The 10,892-nt window shown below is 39.4% G+C and overlaps 1 pseudogene; it reads left to right on the plus strand.

The window, feature by feature from the left end:
* Positions 1-4,658: 4,658 nt before the first annotated feature.
* Positions 4,659-10,200, plus strand: LOC145157677 (uncharacterized; annotated as a pseudogene).
* The last annotated feature ends 692 nt before the right edge of the window (positions 10,201-10,892 follow it).

A 10,892-nucleotide genomic window follows, 5' to 3' on the forward strand; every position in this document is an offset into this window, starting at 1 on the left:
GTTCCAGCATAACGATTGTCGGGTGCTGGGGTGGTTGGTGTCGTGGCAGCATAGGTTGCACCCGTCTGTTGTCCCTCGGAGGGTTCTTGTGTTGATTGTCTCTTCTTTCCGCTCTCGGACCTTTGTTTATCATCATTTCCTTTCGTTGACTCCTGAACCGGGTCCATTATGCCTTGGCGGATCCCATAGTCCACCAATGTTCGGGCCAGGCGTTTGGCACTGTCGAACGTAAGAGGTTTCGCTGCCAATACGTTTCCTTGGATTGGAGAAAGCAGTCCCCAAATGTATCTCTCCACCTTCCTGCTCTCCGGGGTAACCATTCCCGGGCATAGTGTAGGTAAGTCGCTGAATCTGTCGGTGTAAGCTTCTATGTCTGCCTGCCATGGTAAGATTCCACAGCTCATGCTCTAGTTTCTGTACTTCGCCCCTCGGGCAGTACTCTTCCAACATCATCTCTTTTAGATTTTCCCAGCCCATTGCCTTTGCTATAGGAAGAGTCAATGACTTGACATGGCTGTTCCACCATTTAAGGGCTCTGTCAGAGAAGGCGCAGACAACAAATTTCACTTTGCTCCCTTCTGGGCACGTGCATAACTCAAAAATCGATTCTGTCTTCTCGGACCATCGCATTTGGGCGATGACTCCTCCATTTCCATCGAAGGATTTGGGTCCACAAGTCATGAAGTCTTTGTATGAGCACTCCATTGTGTGTCCGTGGTTAAAGCTATTGGTACCACTACCCGATCCACCGATACCACTTGTATTAATTTGAGTCATGACAGCTGTCACTGCGGCTGTTACTGCCGCCTGAAAGACAACCAGGTCATACTGAGGAGGTGGTGGCGGTGGTGCGTTGTTTTTGTTTTTGTTCGACTTCTTCGGTGGCATTTTGCTGCCAAAAGGTTTAAAAGACGAAACGAGGGTAAGTCCTTAGTGGTTACAGATCGTGTGTATTCTGAATCGAAGTTATCTTAGTTCTGAGTGTTTCATGTTCTGACGTTTGAAGTAATTCATAACAGAGGTCTATTCAACATAGACTTATGAATTTAATAGTGACTACCCTCTTAATGAAGTTATGGGATCTGGTTTACTGTTACTAGCTGATATGATAAAGGCGATAAGCCTAACACATAGTGTGAGCAGTGTAATCTGACTCACTAGACCATATTAGTTAGTTACGTATTATTATGACGTATATGATGGTCCTGAATTCAGCCGTGGGAATTTGTTGTCTCCGGATTCTCTTATGATTTTCTTATTCTGTGTAGATCATGTTTCGGGCTTTTACCACAAACCTTCATCACTTCCTGATGGAAGATTTGCATCCTCGTATGATTCCTTCTAGGAATCCTTTTTGTGAATCCTCCCTGTTTCCTCCTTGACTCCTCTATTGGTGGTTGTAGTGGAGTGGCAATCTATATCTAGGTTGTTCGCGTGAGAATAGGGATGTCTAAAGAATCTTATGAGATTAAGTAGAGCACTTCGTCTGTAGTTATTGATGATCTAAACTGGGTCCTCCTATATTCAAGCAGTGCATGCAAGTTGTATATAACCAAGATCAAATAGACCTTCGAATAGGTGATCCTACTCCAAAACCACAACCAAATAAGGAACAGGTAGTAGAGCGAAGATCACCAATTCTAAGTCTATAAGATCCCAATTATATATAACCCTGGAAGCATCCACTTCGCAACTATAGACCTGCCAGTAAAGGTCTTTTAGTTTTCATATAAGTTTGTTATAGTGCCTAAAATACTCCTATAGTATTTTATCTTTATGTTTTGTTCTAGGAATCCTTTTTATATGGAGTTAGGTAAGTTTTAGACTCGTTGCAACACCACCATCACTCCCAAACACATGTTGGTCGTATCTCAAATAAATATAGTTGATCAGGTTATATTTATTCCAGATATGATTACATAACTGCATAGGAAACGACTGTAGTGTCCAACATCTAAATACTTTTGATTGTTATGTTCTTATTAGTTCTTATTGTGATACTTGTTCTTAGTACGTATGCTTATTAGTATACTTCTCGTAAAATACTTATATTTTAAAAATATACTTTTAGTTAGAGCACTCCGGCCCCATTGTATTTATAATTGTATATCCTTTACTGGTTGATATACTCAGTTCACTATAAACAATGCTCTGATACCAATCTGTCACACCCCCAAACCAAAACGGTGGAAACGTTCGGGGGTGGAGGACGTCATGTACAGTATCACAACAACTGAATAATAGTAATCAAAGCAACAACAACCATTGTATTAATAGTATAATGTTTACATTACATTTGAATCATACACGATTGCCAGTAAAGGTCTTTTAGTTTTCATATAAGTTTGTTATAGTGCCTAAAATACTCCTATAGTATTTTATCTTTATGTTTTGTTCTAGGAATCCTTTTTATATGGAGTTAGGTAAGTTTTAGACTCGTTGCAACACCACCATCACTCCCAAACACATGTTGGTCGTATCTCAAATAAATATAGTTGATCAGGTTATATTTATTCCAGATATGATTACATAACTACATAGGAAACGACTGTAGTGTCCAACATCTAAATACTTTTGATTGTTATGTTCTTATTAGTTCTTATTGTGATACTTGTTCTTAGTACGTATGCTTATTAGTATACTTCTCGTAAAATACTTATATTTTAAAAATATTCTTTTAGTTAGAGCACTCCGGCCCCATTGTATTTATAATTGTATATCATTTACTGGTTGATATACTCAGTTCACTATAAACAATGCTCTGATACCAATCTGTCACACCCCCAAACCAAAACGGTGGAAACGTTCGGGGGTGGAGGACGTCATGTACAGTATCACAACAATTGAATAATAGTAATCAAAGCAACAACAACCATTGTATTAATAGTATAATGTTTACATTACATTTGAATCATACACGATTGACTCCAAAAGTAAATACAAGTAAAGACTCAAAGCTACTATGCTCCATCTTCTTGAACCCGGTGCGTGTACCTGTCTACTAATGTCCTGAGAATACAAGTAGGTTTTGAAAGAGTATCAGCATAAAGCTGGTAAGTTCATAAGCATTTTGTTTTGGAAAAACTGTTCTTTGTTCTTTCGAAAAGTATGTTATGTTTCTCTAGAAAAACCTTACATTTTCTGATACAGTGAATGTTAAGTAAAAATGATTCTTGCTAGTTCTTCCTGCGAGTACTTAGTGTATACAATTCATATACAATCCAGATCGAACAAACAATCGATTGTGTGGTTCTGCCCCAAGCCCACAACCAAACAAGGAACAGGAAAAGAGGCGGAGGCCACACATTCCACTGGTTGTCGGATTCTCATGTACATAATCCTGAAGTATTCACTAGATACTTACAAAGTTAACTGTATTGATCCTTTGATATCTGTTGAAAGTGTTCCTCAAGAAAATCCAATAATTTCTTATGAAAAGTATGATTAAACCCATTCTTTCTATAACTTCTTAGTTCATACTAGTTACGCATAAACCAATATCGAATAGACGGTTAATTGTGTGGATCTGCCCTAAACCCACAACCAAACAAGGAACAGAGAATGAGGCAGAAACCACGCATTCCACAGTCTATCGGATATTCTTCATACGTAACCCGAATGCATAAACTAAGGAATTATAGAATTAATAATGAATATTCGTTAATTGAATAATTAACCAGTTGTTGTAAGGTACTGATGTTTACCCTGGAAAATCCTATATTTTCCCTAATTGTACGTTATTGATTTATCTGTTCCTATTCGTAGAGTATAAGTATCTACCATACTTATGTTGTTTAAGTATTGTTCTGTTTGAAAACCTTTGCATGAAAACCTTTGTATGAAAACCTTTGTACGAAAACCCTGGCTACCCCCAGTAATGTATAGTAGTCTTATTACATAAATAAATCCAGTTGAAAACATGATCCATGCATGGATTATGAAAGCGCAAAAGGTGATGGATTAGTGATTACTAGTGGGCTAGAAGGTGGCTTGGGCTCAATGGTTGGGTTATGCATGGTAACCCACAAATTGAATTAGGGTTGCATGAAGGCTAGGGCAACATTTTTAAGGATTCATAAGTGCTAAAAACGTTACTTTTTGCTTCATAAAGCCTCTTAGCCGTTTTTATCACTCTTTGGTGGATTATGGTTGCACTTTAATGCTTCTTATGGCTCCTTAATGCTTCATATGGCTCCTTAATGAAGCATAGACGTTTTTTTTTCATTCGCAAGTGTCTTGGACGTTTTTTTTGTGTTATTTCAAGAGTTTCCTTAAATTTCATTTACTAGTTTTAATGAATAATTGGTTGGTTGGCTTGTAACCACCAAGTTTGTAATAAACGCTTCATATAAAGCCAAGTTTATGCATGGGAAAGATAATACACGAATTTTAATCAAAGAACCCTTATTTTCACTTTGAATTATTGTCATAGTTCACAAATTATCATCTTTTGGACGTGATCCTTGAGTTGATCGAATTCAAACTAATAGGTCTTAGTTTGTCTTCAGATTTACAAGCTATAGGTCTAGTTTGTTTATCAAATCTATCCTTTTCATTCCATATATTTGTGGTTGTTATTCTAGCCTAATTTACCTAAACACTACCCCACTCACTAAATCAAGCCCATACACGCATCATAAGTGGTATCAGAGCGCAGAATGGATTTTGATGATCCGGAGTTCCTACAAAATCTTCGTGAAGCAGTAAGAAACATCCAAGAAGGTGGAAATCGAAGGCAACCCCGCCGTGGTGAACATAGGGTTGTGGAAGAATTCAAGGTGTCTGACTTGCCTGAATTTGTTGGTGGAACTGATCCTGAACGCTACTTGGAGTGGGAAAGGAAGATTGAAAGAATGTTCGAGTTCAAAGAAGTGGATGACGAAAAAAGCTGCAAGTATGCCATTCTTAAGCTAAGTGGTGGTGCTTCATTGTGGTTTGAAGGGCTTAAGGCCAAGAGAACCCGTGAAGGCAAAGAAAAAATTTGTTCTTGGCTTTCTCTAAAACGAAAGCTAAGAAAGAGATATGTTCCTTCTACTCATAGAATTGCCACTTATAAGAAGATTGCTGATTTGAGGCAAGGAAAAATGAGTGTTGGAGAATACATTGATGAATTTGAGAAGTTGTCCTTGATGGGGGATATTGAAGAAATTGAAGAACAAAAAATGACTCGTTTTCTAAAAGGGTTGAACTACAACATTGCCAATGTTGTGGAGTTGTATCCTTATGCTGATTTTGGAACTCTTTGTGGTTTGTGTTTGAAGTTGGAGGGGCAAGCCAAAGCACGTTTTGGTGGGAGTTCAAGTTCAAGTCTTGAAAGTCCTAAGTCAAAGTCGTGGTCCAAGCCCGAGTCTAGCAATAGACAAAATTATGTTTCTACTCCTTCTGGTTCAAGTAGTGCTCCCGTTGCTCCTAAACTTACTAGTGGTACCAAAGAAACTAGTTTGGCGAAAATTAGATGTTTCAAGTGTCAAGGTTTTGGTCATTACCAAAATGCTTGTCCAAACAAAAGGGTGGTGACTTTAAGGGAGGCCATTGAATGTCGTGAAGAGTTGGAGGAAGAAGAGAGGTTGGCGGGTATTTTTCATGATATACAAAAAGAAGAGGAAGAAGAGGAGGAGGTAGAGTATGAAGCACCGGTGTATGATACAGTTTTGGTGCTTAGAACCCTTAAAACTCAAGGGGTTCAAACTGTGGCTGATATGGATCAACGAGACCAATTGTTTCACACCAAATGTTTGGTTAGAGACAAGTGGTGTAGTTTGATTATTGATGGTGGAAGTTGTACTAATGTTGCTTCTAATGAAATGGTGACCAAATTGGGTTTGTCTACTACAAACCATCCAAAACCATATGTTCTTCATTGGTTGGATGATGGAAGCAAAATAAAGGTGACAAAACAGGTTAGAGTTGGTCTAACTATGGGGTCTTATGAAGATGAAGTTGTGTGATGTTGTTCCTATGGATGCATGTCATATTTTGTTGGGGCGTCCTTGGCAATTTGATAGGGACGTGTTACATAGAGGGAGGAGCAATGAATATGAGTTGAAACACAATAATAAAAAAATTGTGTTAAAACCCATGTCCCCAACGGCGATAAGGTCGATGAATTCTAAACAAGTAAAAAACCTAATCTTTCTGTGTTCGCTAGTGAAAGGGAGGTGGAGCAAGTTATTGACAAAGGTGATGTGATTTACATGCTTGTGGCCAAAGAGCATGCAAAGATGGAGAAGATCGTGCATGGAGAAAACGCTATTGCTGATTTGCTTTTGGAGTTTCAAGATGTGTTTCCAAGCGAATTACCACCGGGTTTGCCTCCAATCTGTGGTATTGAACACCAAATTGACCTTATTCCGGGTGCTCCTTTGCCTAATAAAGCTGCCTATAGATGTAATCCGGAGGTGACAAAAGAGTTGCAAAAACAAATTGATGAACTCATGAAAATGGGTTATGTTCGTGAAAGCCTAAGTCCTTGTGCTGTTCCAGTTTTGTTGGTTCCAAAAAAAGATGGTTCTTGGAGGATGTGCGTTGATAGTAGGGTTGTTAATAACATCACCATAAAATACCGATTTCCTATTCCTAGAGTTGATGATTTGCTAGACGAGTTGCATGGTTCTATTGTGTTCTCAAAAATTGATTTGAGAAGTGGTTACCATCAAATTCGTATGTGTGAAGGGGATGAATGGAAAACAGCCTTTAAAACTAAACATGGCTTGTATGAATGGACCGTGATGCCTTTTGGTCTAACTAATGCACCTAGCACTTTCATGCGACTAATGAATGAAGTGCTAAAATCTTTTTTGGGCAGGTTTGTGGTGGTGTACCTTGATGATATCTTGGTATATAGCAAGAGCTTGGAGGATCATTTGGTGCACTTAAAACAGGTTTTCGAGATGCTTAGAGCTCAAAAACTCTATGGGAAGCAAGAAAAATGTTCGTTTTTGGTGGAAGAAGTGGCATTTTTGGGTTTTGTGGTGTCAAGAAATGGCGTGTCCGTGGACCCATCCAAAACTGAAGCAATCAAGTCATGGCCTATTCCTACTAGCATTTCTGAAGTTAGATCATTTCATGGTCTTGCTTCTTTCTATAGAAGATTTGTTCGTGATTTTAGCACCATTGCAAGTCCCATAACAGGTTGTTTGAAGAAAGGAGTCTTTGCATGGGGAAAAGAAGCTCAAAAGGCGTTTGAGAAACTCAAGGCATTGTTGTGTGATGCTCCTATTTTGGCTCTTCCAGATTTTTCTCAACCATTTGAAGTGGAGTGTGATGCAAGTGGAGTTGGTATTGGGGCTGTTTTGATCCAATCCAAACGTCCTATTGCTTATTTTTCTGAAAAGTTGGGTGGTGCTCGTTTGAATTATTGCACTTATGATAAGGAGTTTTATGCTATTGTTCGTGCTTTAGATCATTAGAGTCATTATTTGCGTGCAAATCATTTTATTTTGCATTCTGATCATGAATCCTTGAAGTACATCAATGGGCAACAAAAGTTGAGCACAAGACATGCAAAGTGGGTGGAGTTCTTGCAATCCTTTCATTTTTCATGCAAATACAAGGATGGCAAAAGCAATGTGGTGGCTGATGCACTCTCGAGGCGTTACTCATTGTTGGTGACTTTGGATGTTCGTTTCTTGGGATTTGAAACTCTAAAGGACCATTATCAATCTGATATGGACTTTGGAGATATGTTTTTGAAATGTGCACGTGGTCCTAATGGTGAATTTGTGATTCAAGATGGCTTTCTATTCAAAGGCAATCGCCTTTGTGTCCCAAAACATGTAATACGGGAGTTGCTGATTCGTGAAGCTCATGGCGGTGGTTTGGCTGGTCATTTTGGCATTACCAAAACTTTGGAGGTGCTTAAAGAACATTTCTTTTGGCCAAAAATGTTGGGGGATGTAACCAACATAGTGGGCAAGTGTGTTACATGTCACATGGCGAAAACAACTTTCAAGCATGGTGTTTACACTCCTTTGCCGGTTCCTATTCGTCCTTGGGAAGATGTGTCCATGGATTTCATTATGGCTTTGCCTAGAACTCAAAGGGGGAAGGATTCCATTATGGTGGTGGTGGATAGGTTTTAAAAAATGGGGGAAGATGTGTCCATGGATTTCTATGTTACTTTTGGAACACTTTATGGAGGAAAGTGGGTACTAAGTTACTTTTTAGTACATCCCATCATCCACAAACGGATGGACAAACGGAGGTGACTAATAGAACTTTGGGTACTTTGTTGAGAGGGTTGGTTAGCAAAACTCAAAAAGATTGGGACATCAAACTTGCACATGCTGAATTTGTCTATAATCGTTCTCCTACTTATGCAACAGGTCATTCTCCTTTTGAAGTAGTGTATGGTGTGAATCCTTACATGCCTTTGGATTTGATTCCATTGCCAAAGGATGAATTGGTTTACAAGGATGCTAATGACAAGTTGAAGGCCATGATGAAACTACACCAACAAGTTCGTGAGAAGATTGAAACGGTGAATGAGTTGTACAAACAGAAGTCAAACAAGCATAGGAAACCACGTGTCTTTCAAGATGGTGACTTGGTGTGGGTGCATATGAGGAAAGAACGTTTTCCTAACAAAAGGAAAAACAAGTTAATGCCAAGAGCCGAAGGTCCTTATAAAGTGGTGTCACGTGTCAATGATAATGCTTATAAGGTAGATTTGGGAGGAGACCATGGAGTGCATGCTACCTTTAATGTGGGAGATCTTTCACCTTATCTTGATGATGATGGACTTGATGAATTGAGGTCAATTCCTTTCAAAGGGGGAGGGGATGATCCATGCATGGATTATGAAAGCCCAAAAGGTGATGGATTAGTGATTACTAGTGGGCTAGAAGGTGGCTTGGGCTCAATGGTTGGGTTATGCATGGTAACCCACAAATTGAATTAGGGTTGCATGAAGGCTAGGGCAACATTTTTAAGGATTCATAAGTGCTAAAAACGTTACTTTTTGCTTCATAAAGCCTCCTAGCCGTTTTTATCACTCTTTGGTGGATTATGGTTGCACTTTAATGCTTCTTATGGCTCCTTAATGCTTCATATGGCTCCTTAATGAAGCATAGACGTTTTTTTTTCATTCTCAAGTGTCTTGGACGTTTTTTTCTGTTATTTCAAGAGTTTCCTTAAATTTCATTTACTAGTTTTAATGAATAATTGGTTGGTTGGCTTGTAACCACCAAGTTTGTAATAAAAGACTTCATATAAAGCCAAGTTTATGCATGGGAAAGATAAGACACGAATTTTAATCAAAGAACCCTTATTTTCACTTTGAATTATTGTCATAGTTCACAAATTATCATCTTTTGGACGTGATCCTTGAGTTGATCGAATTCAAACTAATAGGTCTTAGTTTGTCTTCAGATTTACAAGCTATAGGTCTAGTTTGTTTATCAAATCTATCCTTTTCATTCCATATATTTGTGGTTGTTATTCTAGCCTAATTTACCTAAACACTACCCCACTCACTAAATCAAGCCCATACACGCATCAAAACAAGTTGTACGATATACTGAAAGTGTTGTTAATACCCTCCTGTGATCACCTAGTACATACGAGTTATAGAAATCTAGATCGAACAGACAGTCGATTGGGTGATTCCGCCCTAAGCCCACAACCAAACAAGGAACAGGAAATGAGGCGGAGATCACACATCCCACTGCATGTCGGATGTTAATGTCATATTACCCTAATGTACATACTAAGTCATCTCATAGTTACTAACCCTGTTGATTGTTTGTTAGGTGTATTATTACGTGAATGAGTCGTTGTTTCACGTGTGGATTCTTATAACCATACTATGGAAGATAAACATTAAAACGTACTTCGGACGTCGTGAACTGAATGACGTTTGTCACCCTAGGTTGACTGTAGTGTAACGCCCCGTTCCTGGTACGCATTTTTAATTATTATTCTTCTTGCACGTGGATTGAGTGTGGCGACTCGACGAGTCTGTTATTCCCGACTCGGCGAGTCCGCCAGTCTGGATGAAACCCTAATTCTAAGGGTTTGTACCCTATTTAAACCTCCTTATAGCCCCCATCCCAGCCCCCAGCACCTCTAGAACGTTCCCCCTCAAAACCCTAACCATCCATTGGTGATTTTGAGTGATTCCATCCTATTTTGAGTGATTTTTGTGCTTCTTGATGTGGTAGAGAAGAAGGAAGGAGACAAGGTTCAAAGGAGAAGAAGTAGATCCAGAAGCTAGCCCCCTTTTGCTACACTTTCTGGTAATCAAGCTTAACACTTGACTTATAGTTCTATAGATCTCCTTTTTGTCACTTTTATGGAGTTTTGGGTCCAACAAGCTTAATCCTTAAGACCTGGTCGTCCCAAGTCGATTCACCTTCAGATCTAGGTTCTAGAATCGAGAGGATGGCATGAGAATGCAAGCTTTATGGCCATGATAGCCCACGCACCCCTTTAGACCTCATTTTTGGCTCCTTTAAGCATATACTCCCATGCATGCACGTAAAGTTCGTAACTTTACGTGCTAGATCAATCTTAGAAGCCCAGATCTACCTTTTGGATAAGTGTTGTACGTCAGAAATCGAAATATAAGGCGTGGACATTATCGACTCGGCGAGTCGTTCTTAGGACTCGGCGAGTCCAGGGTATTGAGTCCCCTTTCTGTTGTGGTTCAAAGGAACCCCAGTCGAGTGTTACCAAGGTCGGACAAGTCCTGAGGAGTGCTTCGATGTATTAAGATATAGCCATAATCTAGGAATCATGGGACTCGACGAGTGTAAGAACACACTCGGCGAGTCCAAGACAATCTCCTTACCCGCAAGAACAGACTCGACGAGTTGTTCATACAACTCGGCGAGTCGTAGACTGGACATGTTCATATGATGGAGGTGGACTCGGCGAGTTGTTCATACAACTCT

Source organism: Lactuca virosa, chromosome 2 (genome assembly GCF_052849685.1).
Source record: "Lactuca virosa cultivar CGN04683 chromosome 2, Lactuca_virosa_CGN04683_v6, whole genome shotgun sequence".
Taxonomy (NCBI): domain Eukaryota; kingdom Viridiplantae; phylum Streptophyta; class Magnoliopsida; order Asterales; family Asteraceae; genus Lactuca; species Lactuca virosa.